Raw genomic sequence first — 19,484 nt, 5'->3', positions numbered from 1 at the left:
TACATTAACTCCCAAGATCAGGTGATCAAGCTGAAATAACGCAAGATCACTAAATAGTAGGTAGTGCTAACTATCAAGGAAACATATATTAGCAAAAATACCATTGGTCAAGGGTGCTGATCACATGTTTTTAAAGATGTGAGGATATTTATCCAGAAAATGTGAAACCTCAGGATCATCGAGTTTGGTAACTCATTAGTTCTCTTTGTAACTGGCAGGCAGTGCGACAGATAGCCTTACCCATGACAGGACTTCTCTCTTCCCTTTGTCATTCTGCAAACCACACGTCTCCAAACCTACACTCATTTAAGATATTCTTTTCTGGTATTTATCAGTTAGTGTCCAGTCAAGAAATAGAAAATGTTACAGGTAAACTTAACAGAGAAAATTTCATGCAGGAGTTGGTATTAGTGGTTTTGAAGGTTGCAGAAGAAAAAAGGGGTTGTAAAGCATGCCCAGTATTTAGTAACGGCAGAAAGACCCTATCACCCCAGGGCTGGGAGAGAAAAAGAAAAATGGTGTTGCCCAGATCCTAAGACTGCAGGTGAAGAGGAGGCTGCTCTTGCTGAAATTGGGCCACCTCAGCAGGAAAGGAAGACATCGCCGTGCACCCTTCCCTGCCGGGCTGCTGGGTGCTGCAGGCTCTGCTGCCATAATCACCGCAAGAGGCAATGTCAGAAGCAGAGAAACATGACTTCTGCTTCCTCCAGTCTTCCAGTCTCCCAGCAGTGCCTTCCACTGGAGAGCCCACAGGAGCCAGCTGCCACAAGGCTCTGGGGTGGGAAACACACAGACCTTGTGTTTTAGCAATGAGGAGACGCACTAGAAAAAACAAATCTGGAGCTACAAAATATGAGCCCTATCTGACATCCCATGATTGTAACCTAGAGTCTTGGTCTTAATTTTTCAGCCAGTTGGAGGCCATTTGTCTGACCTATTGAAGAGTTAATAGCTGGAAAGTTTGTTGCCTGTAAGTATCAGAGCCAATAACATTAAGAAGGCCAACAACAGATGGCACAGAAGGTTTTTAGTGTTTCTTTCAATGCAACAGACTGTTGGGGAGGAAAGGCCTTTCTAGTGAGTAAACTGTCAAGTTCACCAAAGTAAACTCTCTAGGAACACACAGTGAGGATCAGTCCATGACTTTCCTGGTTTATCTCACATATCCTGAGGTTATTTGCTCTGCTTCTCCACGCAGCTCTTCCAAAATTTATGAAGCACGTCATTAGACCTATTATGGGTGCCACAGGGCAACTGCTTTCCTCTCCAGAACAAGATGGAGAAAATCTACATAATTTCATCATCCTAAGTGGCACCTGTTATTGCAGGGGACTAAAACATTTCTTTTTTGGTGTGGTAGCTCCGATATGACTGTGGCTTGCTGTCCTCATGTGTGTTGTTCACATGTGGGGCCAACTTACTAAGACATGCAGGTACCTCAAGTGTGGGCCAGCACACCTTATGAACTGTGGGGATGGTCAAGAAGAGGTGTTAGGACCTGGCCTAGTTCTCTGTGAGGCAGTTCTCCCTCAGGGATTCCTTTATATGGAAGAGGAGGTGGAAATGAGAACCACGGTGACCACCTGATAAGTGTATATTCAAAAAGTCCTTGGTCATTAGGATCTTAATTGATCCTCTAAATCTTTCCATCTTTTAGAAACATGTTTACTACTTTGAAAATCAATCCCTACAGAATCCCTGGGTAGTATGGTCAGGCAGAAGGACCCCAGACCCAAAATATCCTGGTGAGGACACAAGTCCAAGGACTCTGTGTTTCTTGGGGATCAGTCATATTTACCCCATATCCCTCCCTTTGACATAGGTCCAGGATTTATTATTAAGGATATTAACAACAACATAATAATAGTCACTTTGATCTTACCATAAGTTAGGTTATGGAAAAGTAATAATCTTAACTGGGAGAAATCCGAACAGAACCAGAACCAGATTCTGAAGCACTCTTTGTTAGCACTTAGGGTACATGAACATTCCTTGTAGGCAGAATCCGTTAGATTCAGTATAATATTTTATGTTGAGAAAGATTGGTTAATTGATTTTCTTTGACTTATTATTTATATTTTCTCTTTGGTTACATAACTATAGGAATTGATGTTTAGTGCTCAGACTCTGTGATACTTATTTTCCTCCAGAAATGTTTATTCCTTATGTAAATCCTGTAATGTAGACACTGATTTATTGTCTGATTTTAAAATGAAAAAAAAACAAAAACAAAAACAAAACCTATGGCTGCAAGGCTAAGCCACTTGCAGAAGAACTCAGAAATAGAAAATGCCAGAGCTGAGCTTGAGCCCAGGTAGTCTGGTCCCAAAATCGGGCTTCTTCTCACTCCTCAATTGATGGATACATGCCAATTTTGAAAGATCCAAACAGCACTGAACAAAACAGCAAACTACCCTAGTAAATTCTGTTAAACAGATACTAGAGGGGTTTCAGAGAAAAGGAAATGCTTATACACTGTTGGTGGGAGCGTAAATTAGTTTAGCCATTGTGGAAATCATTGTGGTAATTCCTCAAAGAGCTAAAAACAGAACTACCATTTGACCTAGCAATCTCATTATTGGATATATACCCAAAAGAAAATAAATCATTCTAACATAAAGACACACACATGCATATGTTCGTTGCAGCGCTATTCACAATAGCAAAGACATAGCACCAACCTAAATATCAATCAATGAAAGATTTAATAAAGAAAATGTGGTACATATACATCATAAAATATTATGAAATCATAAAAAAGAATGAGATCATATTTTTTCCAGGAACATGGGTGGAGCTGGAGGGCATTATCTTTAGCAAACTAATACAGGAACAGAAAACCAAATACTACATGTTCTCACCTATAAGTGGGAGCTAAATAATGAGAACACATGGACACACGGAGGGGAATAACAGACGATGGATCCAGCTTGAGCATGGAGGGTGGGAGGAGGGAGAGAATCAGAAAAAATAGTATTGTGTACTAGGCTTAATCCCTGAGTGATGAAATGATCCATACAGCAAACCCCCAGGATATCAGTTGACCTACATAACAAACCTGCACATGTACCCTGAACCTAAAATAAAAGTTAAAAAAATCTGTTAGAGGTGACATTGAATTTCTAGAAGAACAGAGCAAAGTTAATAACTTTAAATATTTTACTCTTTTGTCCAGAAACCAGTATGTGTCTCCATTTATTTAGATTTCCTTTTTATGTTGTGATTAAAGATTCATGATTTTATTCTTAGAGTCTTGCATATCTCCACTTGTGTAGATTTCAATGTATTTTTGTTGCTGCTATTTATATTCTTGTCAATGGTACCAGTTTTTTCATTATGGTGTGTAATGGTGTAGCTAGCGTACAGGAAAGCAATTAATGTTAATATTCTGGTCTTGTATTCAGCTAACTTCATGTATTCTTACTTTTTAATGTGTCTTTTTTCAGTAGATTGTCTTATATTTTCATCAAAGTTGATCAACTTCTATAATAGTGTACTATTGATTCAGGTCTTTTTCTTGTGTGAAGATAATATGTTTTTACAATTCGTATCATTCTTTTTAAAAAAAACATTATATTTTTAGAGTACTTTCAGGTTTACAGAAAAATTGAGTAGAAAATACAGAGTTTGCATCTAATCCCTGCCCTCCAACAGGCACAACCTCCCTCATTACTCACAGCTGAAACAAGAGTGATATACATAATTAATGAACTCAACTTAACACATTATTTTCATCCAAAAGGCATAGTTTATGTTAAAGTTCACTCTCACTGGCTTACATTCTATAAGTTCTGAGAAATGTGTGATGACCTGCACATACCATCATAGGACATCCTAATCAACAAATGGTGCTGGGATAATTGCAGGCCACATGTAGGAGAATGAAACTGGATCCTCATCTCTTACCTTATACAAAAATCAACTCAAGATGGATCAAGGACTTAAATCTAAGACCCAAACCTATAAAAATTCTAGAAAATAACATCAGAAAAACCCCTCTAGACATTGGCTTAGGCAAAGACTTCATGACAAACCACCCAAAAGCAAATGCAATAAAAACAAAGATAAATTACTGGGATTTAATTAACCTAAAGAGCCTTTGCACAGCAAAAGGAAAAGTCAGCAGAGTAAGCAGACAACCCACTAAGTGGGAGAATATCTTCATGATCTATACGTTTGATGAAAGATTAATATCCAGCGTCTGCAAGGAACACAAACATATTAGCAAAAAAAAAAAAAAAAACAAAAACCAAAAACCAATCTCATCAAAAAGTAGGCTAATTACATGAATCGACAATTCTAAAAAGAATATATAAAAATGGCCGACAAACATGGAAAAATGCTCAACATCAGTAATGATGAGGGAAGTACAAATCAAAATCAAAATGTGATATCATTTTACTCCCACAAGACTGGCCATAGTAAAAAATAAAAAAAAATAGATGTTGGCATGAATGTGGTGCAAAGCGAACACTTCTACACTGCTGATGGGAATGCAAATTAGTACGATCCCTATGGAAACTGTGTGGAGATACCTTAGAGAACTAAAAGTAGAAGCACCATATGATCCAGCAATCCCACTAGTGGGTATCTACCCAGAGTTAAAGAAGTCATTGCACCAAAAAGATAATTGCACACGCATGTTTAAAGCAGCACAATTTGCATTTGCAAAAATATAGAACCAGCCTAAACGCCATCAATCAATGAATGAATAAAGAAATTGTGGTAGGTATTTACCATGGAATACTACTCAGCCATAAAAGGGAACAAATTAATGACATTTGCAGCAACCTGGATGGAACTGGGGACTATTATTCTAAGTGAAGTCACTCGAGAATGAAAAGCCAAACATCTTATGTTCTCACTCATAAGTGGGGGCTAAGCTGTGAGGATGCAAAGGCGTAAGAATGATACAAAAGACACTGGGGACTTGTGTGAAGGGGTGGGAGAGTGGTGAGGGATAAAAGACTCCAAGTTGGATTTGGTGTATACTACTTGGTTGATGGGTGCACCAAAATCTCACAAATCACCACTAAGGAGCTTACTCATGTAACCAAATACCACCTGTTTTCCAATAATCTATGGAAATAAAAAACTGAAAAAATAAAAAGTATTTAGAGTCGTTTTCCTGTCCTAAAAATCCTCTGTGCTTTCCATTTTCTTGCCTTCCTCCTCCTAACCGCTGCCGATCTCTGATGTTTGTCTTCATATTTGCTTTTCAGAGTTTCATATGGTTGGAATCCTACGGTAGGTCAACTTTTCATACGGTCTTCTTTCACCTAGTCATATGCATTTGAGATTCTTCTTTGTCTCTTCATGGCATAATAGCTCACTTCTTGGTGGTGAATCACATTCCACTATATGTATCAAAGGGTAATAATCCCTGCACCTATTAAAGACCTTCTCAGTGGCTTCCCAGTTTCGACAACTTTCAATCAAGCTGCTGTGAATGTGAGTGTCCACATTTTTGTATGAAAATAAAATTTCAACCAATTTAGATCAATATCAAGGAGCACACTTACTGGAATTTGTGATAAAAATATGCTCACTTAAATAAGAAACTGCCACACTGTCTTCCAAATGGTTGTGCCATTTTGCATTCCTGCCAGTTAATCGACGACAATTCCTGTTGCTCCTTGTTTTGCCAGCAACTTGCCAATTGTCAGTATCGGATCTTTTTTTAAAAGGAAAATAAGAAAAAGAAGTGAACTAAATGAAGGAGCTGGTGTGAGACATCATTGATTAGAAGAATTCATTTGAGTCAAAAAGTGAAACGAAAGAATCAGCAGATACAGAAACTAATCTTCATCCAACTCCAGCCCATCTCACATGTCACCACTGCCAGATGTATGGACTGAGAGAAGCACTTTGTTACTTCACAGCTCACACACCATCAGTGCCTGAGCCAGACCTTCTGGCTTTGAAACTGTGCAACTGTGGACAGGTTTCTTATTTTCTGCAAGTCAGTTGTATCAACTATATTGGAAATGTAGTACCTTATATCTTATACTTTTGTAACAAGGATGTGAATATGATGATTTTTTTTTGCGGGTATGAACATACAAACTAAAAACTATTGTTAGCCTTTTCATTATCACTATTCTCGTTAGCTATAGAGGGTTTTTGCAACCCATAGAACCTGCGTGTTTCCAAATAGAATGAGCTCACTGTAAGTTTGGTGACTGGATTTTCATGGAACAGTCTGTTCAATGAAACTGAGCCAATGTTTGTGTGCTCAAAGATAAAAAATGGTTTGTTTGCAAAATAAATGAGTCAACAGAAATAATAGGCTAAGGAAAGAGAATGTGCTCAAGGCCCTCTTGGTTTTTAATGTACAGAAGCAGGTAGCTCAGAATTCAGGTGCCTGGAAGGTATAATTTTGACTTCACACCCAGGAGATTTACATTTTTTTTCATTATGATGCACAAATGTAAAGGGTATCATGTTAAGCATTTCTTGGTGTGCACCTAAGTAGTATTAAGTACATTCACTTTGTTGTACAATTAATCTCCAGAAGCTTTTTTGGGGGGAACCTGAAACTCTATATCATTAAATAATAACTCCCAATATCTTTTTTCCTCCAGCTTCTGGAAACCACTATTCTAATTTCTGTTCCTATGAATTTGGCTACTGTAGATACCACACATAAGTGGAATCATACTATATTTGTTTTTGTGTTTGGATTATTTCATATAGCACAATGTACTCTAGTTCATCTATATTGAACTCTACAGTCTGTGTCTGAATTTTCTTTTTTTTTTTGAGTCTGAATAAAATTCCATTCCGTGAATACCTAGATTTGCTTCATCCATTCATCTGGGGGTAAACACTGGGTTGGTTCCTCTTCCTGGGAAGTAATGATGTAAATAGTGTCCTTAAAGACATATGTTTGCAATAGCTCTACAAGATCCTGATTTCAGTTCTTGTGGCTATATCATGAGAGGAGAAATTCCTTGATCCTATGATATTTTCTACTTTAATTTGAGAGGCCATGATCTTCCACGGTGGCTGCACTATTTTACATTCCCAGCAAGAGTGCACAAGAATTGCTACCTCTGCTCATTCTTGTTACAGTGTTATTTTAAAAATTCTTACTTTGCTTGTTTGTCTGATTCACAATAGCTATCTTATTAGGTAGGAAAATCTGTTATTTTGACCCGAGATTTGAAAACGTCGAAAAAATCAGTGGGGTAACAAAATCTGAAGGTGTCTCACCTCTCCCAACCATTCTGCTGTCATGACCCACAGAGGAAAGTGGAAGCTCCCCTCCATTTGGCCCATCCTGTTCTCCAGCCGCAAACTCTTCCCTGTTCTACTATGTGCACCTGTCTGTTTCAGGTTCACCTCTCTACCTGATGTCCCTCACAAGCCACTTGGTTTATGCTGTGTTAGCTTCTCTCATGCTCCTCCCTGGGCTCCTTCCACACATTTTGTTTTGTTTTGTGAATCAAATGTTATGTGTCCCTGAGCAGTACTCAGATATGCTTCCCTATATTCCAAGCCTGACATCCCAACCATCACTCAGAACATTTCATGCCTCCCCTGTGTTTCCCTGGAATACTCTGCTCATGGCAGAGGAGAGGCAGATGAGGAGTCCCCATTGACTGCTCTACTACTGGGACCCTGGAAACTCAGAAGCTCTGATCCTCCTAATTGGAAGAGAAACTAAAGAAGATTCAACAGCACCCCTGGCCTCTGCCCACTCCAGGCTAATAGTGCCCCTACTGCCATCCGGCCCTGAGAACCGAAAACATCTCCAGACTGTTATCTACAGGGGTCAGAAGAAGAGGAAAGTAGATGTGCCCTAGTTGGGAATCACTGCTCTGGAGAGGGAAACTTTAGCTCAATTCTCCTCTATAACTGTGCTAATGGCATTCACAACTCTGGGATCATTTCAGTTACCAGGAAAATGGGGCATTGAAAAAAAGAAAAATTATGAACTTAAGGAACCTGTTGGTGTCGATATTTGATGAACTAAATCCACAGTCACATGTGTACAGGAGTAAACCTTTAACCACACATTATAGGGAAATGTCAGGTTGAGAAAAGTTCAGGGATTTGGTGAGATAGCCACAGAGAACTAGCCAGGGGCAGATTTCTGTTCCTGGCTCTGCTTCCAAGTCTGGCTAGTGGTCTGAACTCATCAAGTGGATCCAGGTCAGACAGTGTGATGGAAACGGTCACTTCTGGGGAAAAGGGACACTGAGGTGGCCTAGGCCCTGGTTGGCACAGTCTCCAACGACCTCCTCTCCTTACTTTTGTCCTCACACCCTAACCCAGAACTCCTCATCCAGGAAAGGACAACATTGGTGTAAATGTTCAGCATGTCACTCTGATGTCTGGTTTATTGTTGTGTCTGATTCTTTCCTTTACTAAACATTCGAAATAGACCTAGTAATAATACATGTAATATCATCAGGAAAGTCTTGCAAACATCAATTCTGCTCCAGAAAATCAATTATAAAATTATTTATTGAGCATCTACTATACAATGTTGCCACACCAAGACAGAAGATGCAGAGGCCATGCTCTCCAGGGGCATGAGCAGAGAGGAAGTGACAGCATCATGGTCCTGCAGATGTCAGGATGGAACTGCTCATGGAGAGCCAGGGGGTCCTGTGAAGGGCGAGATCCAGGAGATACAGGGGTGGAGAAAGAGGGACAAGATGTGCGCTGTCTTTGATGTGACTTTGGGAGTGAATGAAGTCTTTCAACCCAGAGTGGCTGAGGCAAGGTCAGTTGAGGAGGGTAGGCCACAGGGAGCAAAGGTCTCAGGCAGAAAATAATGGGGCTGGGGCAGAAATCAACCCGGAGTTCATATAGGGCAGCAGTGAGAGTCAGGGCCACCAGGATCCATCTGAGCCATGATGCACAGGTCCCTCAGGGTCCAGCCAAGGAGGGAAATAGTATTGAGAGCAGCCTGTGGAGGCAGAATGCCTGGCTTCATATCCTGCTTCTTCCATTTTCTCAGCTCCATTTCCTAGCTGTATGTCGGGAAATTCTATGAAATCTCTGTGTCCCCTGTACCGTAGCTTGGGTTGAGTGATCTGCCCACTTCACAGGGTGGTGATCACACATCCAGTTTGCTCAGGATAGTCCTGGTTTATGTTGCTGTCTTGAAGTCCTACCCTTTTAGAGTTCCCATTAGTTCTCCAAAGGGCTCCATAATTACAATCAATATTATGGCCACCCTGCTCGTAGGATTGTGGCTGTGAGATTCAAAAAAGCTTATGAGAGTGCCTGTCATTTAGGAACTAATACAAAATATTTCATTAGTATTGTATTGAACCTTTCGTAAAAGTTGCTAAGAAATTAGACTGTAAGTGTTCTTATCACACAAAAAACTTTGTGTGTCCTTATCACACAAGTTTTGAGATGATGGATATTTTAATTTTATTGAATTAATCTTTTCATAATATAAAACTATATCAAAACACGTGTTATACACCGTAAGTATATACAATTTATATCCTTCATTTATATCTCAATAAAGATGTGTAAAATTTTTAAAATATGTTTTTACATACTGACAATTAATGACAGTTGGCTTCTGAAAGATTAATATAGCAGCAATATATGGAATATGCCTGGAGAGAAATCTTTTATAGATTATATCTATGTCTTTGAGAAAAGAAGAACTCAGAAAACATCACATGAGCATAAATCAATACAGCACTTTCTTTTCAAAGTGAAAACTTTTAGCATCTATTTGAGTATGGTTGCTCTGTTTTAGACAAAGTGAAGTGCGAACTCAGCTTTCAGTGTCTATAATGCTCCTTAGAGTTTATCAGAAACACATTTGATAATTATATAAAAATAATGACTACCAGTTGACACTGAGATAGCACCTACTCTGTGCCAAGCACTGTTCTCAGGACCTCACACTTGTTAACTCACTGATGAGTCACAACAATTCTATGACTGCTCCTGTTTTAAAGGGAACACAGAGCATCAAGACTCCTGTCCAATGTGGCACAGTCAGCAAAGGAAGAAGGTGGCATGAAAACACAGAGGGTCCAGCTCAGAGTCCCCACTCACCACCCATCTGCCATTGGACCATGAAAGGAAAAAGCTGCAGAACTTGCAGGGACTGGACCAGCAGCACAGCAGAGAGGTGCTCAGCAGAGCTGCAGCTTCCCAGGTCCTCTGTTCCCAAGTTCTCCCTTCCCACATGCTCTCTCCCCAGGTCCTTCCCAGGTGCCTTGGGAATGTCCTGCTGGGGTAGGACTGCCCATTGGAATAAGGGATTTTATTTCCTCCTGACCTTTCAATCATCTGACTCCTCTGGGCACATCCTCACCTCCCCCGTCTTCTGAATTTATCCACCTTTAACCTACTTGTTTACTACTCACAGCTTCCCCTGATCCTCTGAGCCAGAGGAAGTTTCTCCTACTTAAGGGAAAGTACCCTCTTCCTCCTCTGGCCTTCTAAAGCCCTTCGTCCATCTCTCTCTCTGCACCTCTCCTTTCTCATCGGGGCTTACAGTCTCCTGTGTGTGTCTCCTCAGGGCTTTCAGAGGTACAAGGGGGCACAGGTTTCTTCGGTCAATTGAGTATAAAAAATATACCACTATGACACCCATCTTCTTGTGTTTTTGTGTAAGGAGAAGGGGGTTCTTCCTTTGGTTGTTGTAGACTCCCCATGGAGGCTACAGCCTCTCCTTTTCTCAGCTCCATTTCAGAAAGGAGAGGCCACAGTGTGTTGCTGATGTTTGTGATCTCTTTAGGGGAGTAACACAAGGTTCTATTCACTCAATCCCGACCCCATGTCACCATGAGCACACACACCCATTCAGGGGAATGTCAGTCTTTGCAGGTTTCTTCGGACACATTTTGGTGTACTGAGCTGAAATATGGCGGTGGTGGTAGGGTGTGGATTAAACACTGAGAGACATGGTCGTGGAATCCCAGTCCCAGATTTGGACTAAGACAAGGGAGGCAATGGGTCTGGGGCAGGTGTTGGTGACTTAAACAAATAACATCTCAGTGCCAAGCAAGGCAGCCCCGAGACCGCAGGCCTTTCCTAAAGTCTCTGTCCTGGGTGAGCAGCTCCTCACTCAACATCTACATCTCAAAAAGATAGAGGTTCACCTCAAAAGACCTGTCCCACCAACCTAGTAGGTGAGAGGCTAAACTAGATGCATAGAATGAAGTACAAAAGTAAATATGTGTTATCCTTCCTCAAACACACGGAGGAGGTTCATACCTGCAATGTACAATTTAAAATATTAAAGTTCTTGATCACTTCACCTTCAGAAAAACATTTTTATGCCATTTGTTCAAATGCATAAATCACTAAGCTCTATATGGCTCTCAAAAAGTTGCTACTTAATATTAAGGATGGCAACACCTTTCAAGTGTCAAAAAATATGAATACATCTTTATTTGAGTCTCCTAGAAACCTGAGGACACATCAAACCTCACTATTTCTTACCAAAGACTTTCATTCTTTCCAGAGACACCAGCCCACTCCAGATAGAGCTTGTAAGTAATTTATCTTTGTAGTGTGCTTGTCACATCAGGTGATGAATAAATATTAGTGAAGCCAAGCACAACACTGAAGGACACGAGAATTCTCAAGTTTGTGAACCTCATTAAGAGACCCAAGCAAAGACTCTTTGTGAAGAGAAAAAACTGCACCAGCAACAGGGGTATGCTGAACTCTGGGGCTCTCCTAGTTCTTCCTGGGAGGGCTGCATTGCCAATGAGTCTTTTTAGGCTTGAGTTACTGTTATTTGACTCACGAGAGAATAATCACCTTCAGATGTCCTGATGGAGGTTAAAGAAAACACAGCCTTTTTAGTGTGGGCACCCGCACCTGTCACCTCTGGCCCAAGAGGTGACAGAGCAGGGCCATAGGGACTGTGGCACTAGACAGAGACCCAATAAGTCTCAGCTAAAAAGGCAGTGCCCCATTTCCTGCTCAAAGTCCTTCACCCCCCCGGGAAGGAAGGATACTAGCCATGGCCAACTGTTTACACAGGTAAGTACACAACCCTTCTACTTTCTGTCCTCCCAAAATTAGGTTTGTTCTTGGCATCTGAGGCTCTGGCTGAATGATGGCAAAAATACGTCACAAGTAATCCAGACAGCAAATAATGCATTCATGAGTAATTAAGAAGGGACGCATCATTCTGGTGGTCTCATTTGTTTCTGTTCAACTTGAGCCAGCTTTGTGTTTCTAGTACCTTTTGCCTTTGTGTTATTCCTAAATAAACTAGGGTTGGTTTCTATCATGTTAAACCATCATGTCCGCAAAAAGTACATGTTCCCTACTTTCCTTGACCTTACCAATTCCTCTCTGCCCTCAGGTCTCTGTACTTGCTGTTCCCATCCCGGAACACTCTTCCTCGGATGTGTGTCTGTATATCACTGTCCATTCATTCAAGTCTCACAGGAAGAACACCTGCTTCTCCAGGGTGCCTGGGGCTGCTTACAGGACACTGCCCCTCACCCTCCAGGCCATGACCCCATTCTGCCATTAAGGATATTCTGCTGTTCTTTGCAGCAATTCTCACTTCCTGATATCTCTGATTCATTTGTAGGGTTATTTTTGGCCTTTCTTCTGGGAAAGAAAAGTACATGAAAGCAAGGACTTGATTGAATTTTTGTCTACAATGAAATTTGTCTGGCTCAGCTCATTGGAGAAGTCCATGGGTTATGTGGTCAACAATAGACGTGTACGTAGATGAAAACTGCCATTTATTCAGAATTATCTTATACTACACCATGTTATAAAAACTTGGCATAGAGTATCCATCATCACTCCAAATTGTAGCATGGTATCACTTATACCCATTTCACAAAAGAGAGAAAAAAATCCTAGAGAAACCAGCATTGTAACTTGCCCAAAGACATGGCATGACTACATATGGCCTCCAGGATCTAAGCCCACATCTGCATGAGCCTAAATCCCATCACTGGCCACTGCCCAGCACTGCCTGCCCGGGAAGTCAGTTACTCCATTAACTCACGGCATCTTTTCAATCAGTGTGAGGGAAACCTTAAAAAGCTACCAAATAGGCTGGGTGCAGTGGCTCATGCCCATAATCCCAGCACTTTGGGAGGCTGAGGTAGGTGGACCACGAGATTAGGAGTTCAAGACCAGCCTGGCCAGGATGGTGAAACCCCGCCTCTACTAAAATACAAAACTAGTCGGGCACAGTGGCGGGTGCCTGTAATCCCAGCTACTTGGGAGACTGAGGCAGGAGAATCTCTTGAACCCGGGAGGTGGAGGTTGCAGTGAGCCAAGACCGCGCCACTGCACCCTAGCCTGGGTGACAGAGCAAGACTATGTCTCAAAAAAAAATAGCTACCAAAGAGATAAACAAACATTAATTCACAGATTTCTACTACAGTGAATTTGTAAACTTGGGTTAATTTCTTATTTTTAAAACATCGAAACTTTCAGTGGCCAACAAATACATGAAAGGTAGCTCAACATCACCGATCATTAGAGAAATGCAAATCAAAACCACAATGAAACATCATCTCACACCAGAAAGAATGGCGATTATTAAAAAGTTAAGAAACAACAGATGCTGGCGAGGGTGCAGAGAAGTAGGAACGCTTTTACACTGTCAGTGGGAATGTAAATTAGTTCAACCATTGTGAAAGACAGTGTGGTGAGTTCTCAGAGATATGGAACTGGAGATACCATTTGCCCCAGCAAACTCATTACTAGGTATATACCCAAAGGAATATAAATCATTCTCATTCTGTTACAAAGATACATGCATGTGTATGTTCATTGCAACACTATTTACAATAGCGAAGACATGGAATCAATCCAAATTCCCAGCAATGATGACTGGATAAAGAAAATGTGGTATGTATACATCATGGAATCCTATGCAGTTATAAAAAGGTAGGAGATTATGTCTTTTGCAGGAACATGGATGAAGCTGGAAGACATTATCCTGAGTAACTAACACAGACACTGAAAAGCAAGTATCGCATGTTCTCACTTGTAAGTGGAAGCTTAACAATGAGAATACGTGGACACATGGAGGGAAACAGCACTTGCTGGGGCCTGCTGTGGGAGGGCAGGAAGGGAGAGTATTAAGGAAAAGAGCTGATGCATGCTTGGGTTAATACCTAGGTGATGGGTTGATAGGTGCAGCAGACGACCATGACACACGTTTATCTATGTAACAAACCGGCACATAGTGCCCATGTGCTCTGGAACTTAAAAAAAAAAAAAAGTAAAAAACCCAGAGATTAGATATTAATATATTTCCCTTTGAACCTGAAACACCTTTAACAAAAAAGGAATTACTATGGGTGAGGAAGGACTACTTCCCAGGGGAAGATACAGGTATTGCACCTACTCCAACTGTAATAGTTCCAGGACAGACAGACATACAGGATACAAAAGTGTCTGCACCTTGAAGAATAGGAGGAGAAGAAAAGAAGGTGAAGAAAAGCAGAAGAAGAAAGAGTTAAGGTGGCAGGAAGCACAAGGCAGGAAGGAATAGAGAAGACACAATTATAATCACAACAGTGACGAGGGCACAAGGTCACACTGCTAGGCTTTGCTTTCTATTTTGGAAAACACTGTCATGTCCAATTTACCTGGAGCCATATGTCATTATTGCAGTCCCCAAATTGTCAGGGGTCCAAAAATCACTGCCTTCTTGGTTTCTACAAACAGAGCACAGGCTGGCTGGGTTGGTGTACACTATTGTGCCCTGGTCGCATGCCAGGTTGACACATTGCTTCTTTCCTGGAAGGGGCTAAGGTGTCTCCCTGGGGAATAAATAGAGCAGGGCTGGGTGCTCACCTCCACAGCAGCTTCCTTGATCCCTGCCACGCACGACTGAACACCGACAGCAGCTGCCTCGCCATGAAGCTGTTGATGGTCCTCATGCTGGCGGCCCTCCCACTGCTCTGCTATGCAGGTGAGTTCCAGGCAGAGAGGGCTGCCTCAAAGTTAGGGGTTGTCACCTGGGCCCCTGTGAAAGAACTCCCAGAAAACAGCTCCCAGCATAGGTCAGCTTCAGTACAAAGGGTCTGGGTGTGACAGGCCTTAGGATTTCCTTTAGTTCCTGACAGTCAAGCAGGCAGTGCCTTCGCGAGCTGTCCCCTGCATTGGAGCCGCACGCTGTGTGTCACGGCACTCAGTGTCCCACCGTGACCACAGTGACCATAGAAACCAGGATGAGTCTCAAGATTGAATATTGGAATTAGCTATTTCAGTGTTGCAAGAGAGAGACATGAATGAAGGCCCCATGACATATGCGCCCTCAATCAATGGAACAATCATGGGTGTCCTTGAATGTGGAAAGGAACAGCAAACCTCTTAAAACAGAAGTCGCAGGCTGCGGAGTGTAATCCAGCATCTTGCATTCTGTGGGCCTCACTCTGTGTTCTCAGAGTTTATCCGAGTCTTTCTGGGATGCCCTTTCCATCCCAGTTCCTTCAGGCTCAAGGCAGACTGGGGAGGAGAATTCACACCCCCTGAAGTCTTCTTCCAGCACTGAAGGTCCAGTGGGAGGAAAAAGCCCAGACAGCTGGAATCAGTACTGATAGGTCCCCCCAGTGGCTTGCCTTGTGCAATTCCCAAAATTTACCCTGCACACTCTGCCTCATTTGTTGCCAAAGTAGGTGCAAATGGGTTAATAGCTGACAAGCACACAGTCAGCTAAATAGAAAACAGCAAGAAGCTCACAAGAATCTGAGTCCTGAGCACTTTCCACTCACCCAAAGTGGTGGCCACCTCAGATTCTATCATGAGCAAGAAGTTCTGTTTCAGGCTCCTTTTTATTGCAGTAGAGTTAACGAAACTAACGGGCAATATCCTAGACCCATTCATCTGAAATCATTGAACCCCTACTTGATCCTGGGAATGATAAAAGGGAGGCATTGTGTGATTCTGAACCAAAGAAGCTCAAGCAGTGTTTAGTGTGTGTCCCCAGTCAGAGCACCTCATTTCCCAAGGGCCCTCTTCACCAAAGATGCACAGGGTTGGGCTGACCTGAGCTACAGAGGTTGGGAGAATTTGCACAGACCGAGTTTACGCTCCTAGAATTGAGAACTTGGCACCCTGCACCATAATCTTTCTGAAACTTGGGCTCTCCTGGGGGGTAAGAAGATGACCAGCCTCACAGCTCATCCCCAAAATGAGTTCATCCCTCTGGGGATGGCCCATGTTCTGGTGCCTTTTTCTCAGGTTCTGGCTGCCAACTGCTGGAGGATGTGGTTGCAAAGACCCTCGATCCCAAAGTGTCTGTACCAGAATTCCAGCAATATGTGCAAGAGTTCACAGACAGTGTTGCTGCTAAAAATGCTGTAGGCGAATTCAAACAGTGTTTCCTCAACCAGTCAAGTGAAACTCTGCAGAATTTTGATTTAATGATGGTAATTAATTTCATTTTTTTTCTCATGTGCCCTTTAAAATCACTGTCCAGAAACAAACAGGCTCTAAATGTGCCATGAGGAGTGTTAAGCACCTGGTGAACAAGCTTTGTTTATACATCATTTAATTTAATTTTTTCCTTAGGGTGCTTTGACACTTCACTTTGAGAGTCTTCAGGGAGTGATAAATGGAAAAGGAAAAAAAAAAAAAAAAAAAGCAAGCTCCAGAAAAGGCAGAACAAATCATCAGCTCCCCAGTCCATTCTCTCTGTCTCTCACACACATAGAAACACACACACACAGAGACACACACACATAGAAACACACAGACACACACACATATAGAATCAGAGACACAGATGCACATGTACATAGAATCACACAGACGCATACACATAGACACACAAAAAGAAACATAGACTAACAGGGACATACACACACACGCACACACACGCACACACACACACACATTTTCCTTCTTTCTTTAATCTTTGTGAGACAGGGTCTCACTCTGGGTCACCTAGGCTGGAGTACAGTGGTTCCATCTCGGCTCACTGCAACCTCCGCCTCCCAACTTCAAGGGATTCTCCTACCTCAGTCTCCTGAGTAGATGGAATTACAGGTGCCCGCCACCACACCGGGCAAGTTTTGTATTTTTTGGTAGAGATGGAGTTTCTCCATGTTGGCGAGGCTGGACATTTTCTATGAAGAGGAAGGATCTGATTCTCAAAGAACCACTCATTACTAGGAGCAACCAACAATTCAATTTTTCCCTTTCACAATAATAAATAATAAAAATGTTCTCAAAATTATTTTACACAGTCCAGAAAATACCTTTTGTGCAAATTCTACAGATTCTAATATAAAGAATTTAAAACTCATGCCCAGATTTGCTAGCATACATGACTGGGAATCACGCACCATTTAATTAAGCACCTCAGGAAACGGGAAGTGCAGGTCATGGATGCGAAACAGCATGAGTGCCAGAATTCTTTAAAATAAAACTCAGTGGTTATAACAACAAGGATTTCTGCCTATTTAAAAAAACATGCTACCTACAGATTCTATTTTTAACTTTTGTGTAATATTTCAAAATTCCATTTGAAACATTTTATGGTAGAAAATTTAAAGATCTACCAAACTTTTGTAGAATCATTTCTTCTTTAAAAATCTGGAGTAGACTAATCATTACCTACCTCCAATATTTTTAAATCTGTATCAAGGTAGTGGTGGAGCTTCAGACTGTTACAATATTTCCCACTTGTAAGGCCACACAGCAACTCCAAACTATCACATTCCTATATTTGAGCTGAGGTTTTAATAATTCTATGTTGAAAGAGCGGTCTCAGAATCAGTTTAAGCTGGCAGGTCTTCATCAAATAGTGCATGTCACATATTTATTGGATAAACTATTTCAAGGAATAGGATTTTTGGAGAAGAATATTAAGGGGATCCTGGCAGGGAAAAGATCCTAAAACACTGACCCTGTAGGAGTAAGTGTCTCCTGGGCTTTGTGCAGTGCCTCCTGCCTGTAATCCCAGCACTCTGGGAGGCTGAGGTGGGTGGATCACCTGAGGTCAGGAGTTGAAGACCAGCCTGGCCAATATGGTGAAAACCCATCTCTACTAAAAATACAAAAATTATCTGGGCATGGTGGCAGGCACCTGTAATCTCAGCTACTTGGGAGGCTGAGGCAGGAGAATGGCTTGAACCTGGAGGCAGAGGTTGCAGTAAGCCGATCTCGTGCCACTGCACTCCAGCCTTGGAAGCAGAGGAAAACTTTGTCTTAAACAAACAAACAAACAAAAAACCAACAACAAAAAACAAACAAACAAAATATAAAGGTGTCTCCTGGATGACAAAATAAATGAAAAGAGAATTCTTGTTTTGCTTCCAGTGCAAATTTTTCTGAGTGTTAGATGTTCGTGGACAAATGCAGGAAAACGACATGAGGAAAAGTTTCTGTATTTTAATATTTCACTTTCTAAGAGTGATTTACAAATCTAAGTTGTCTGTTTGCTTTTGTTTCCCAGGATACGGTATACAACAGCGTTTGGTGTAAGCTCTTCTAACTTTATACAAGACCTTTGGCTCAGACACGACAAGACAGAAGATGGCCAGAAAGCTACTGCCTACCGCTGGAAACTGCAATTTTTCTTATTTTCTTTCTCCTTTGGACCTTTTTTGTGGAAACTGCAAGGAAACTGTTGAAACCTCAAATTCATTCTCATTTCAGTAAACTAACTGCAAATCATAAAGTTCCTTTTATTGTGTCAGGAAAGGGAGGCTTTCCAGGCCTCATAATCAGGCTGCCTGAGGGAGGCAAACACAGACAGGCCATAGACAGACCTTGCAAGTGTCGGGCGAGGGACTGAGGCTTCTGTGAAGCACTTGCTTTCTCAAAGCCTCTTGCCCAAGCATTGGGCCTCTCTCTGAAGACTGTTTCCTACCTCCATCCCACCACCTCCCCACGTGACTCTCTCTGGAGTCCTAGGGCTCTAGGTTCCGAGGTGGGGTCCTGCTCAGAGGCCCTGCTTTCATTCCAGTCCTCTTCTGTGTGGTGAGCCTTGCTGGCCATGCCAGGCTCCTCTGCACTGTCTCTGGGCCTCCCTAAGGTGTGCAGGGTCCAGACAAGAGCCAGCCAGGGAGGGAGACCTACAAAGCAGGGTGGATGGTGTCTGGCTTCTAAATTTTGATTTTTGTTCATTATGGATGTTGGATCTGAGGATTCAATTTCTTTAAATGTTGCATTAAAATATCTTTTATAATATTATATTATTTTAGACATATAAAAATATAATTACTGAGTTTCATAGCACCCTCCTTAAATTATTGAGTTTCCCTGAGTCCTGTCTCTGCAGCAGGAATGGGGTCCATCCTCCCCTGTCCCACAGTGAGCTGCAAAGGCCATGAGGGTTGAGGGGAGTGAGTGTGCCTGCAGGGACCCAGAACAGCAGGGGATGTTTAAATGAAACCTGGGGTCTCCTTCATGTCCTGTCCCCAGCATTCCTGTCACCAGGGGTAGGCTATTGCCACCTCTTCTGCTCTTGCTTCAGCCTGTCCCTCTTCTTTCTGGGGCCATCCACTCACCCAAGAAGACCCTGTCTATTTCTCAGGACAATTCAGCTC

The sequence above is a fragment of the Papio anubis genome, chromosome 12, assembly GCF_008728515.1.
Source record: "Papio anubis isolate 15944 chromosome 12, Panubis1.0, whole genome shotgun sequence".
Classification (NCBI taxonomy): domain Eukaryota; kingdom Metazoa; phylum Chordata; class Mammalia; order Primates; family Cercopithecidae; genus Papio; species Papio anubis.
Note: the sequence above shows the minus strand (reverse complement) of the source record.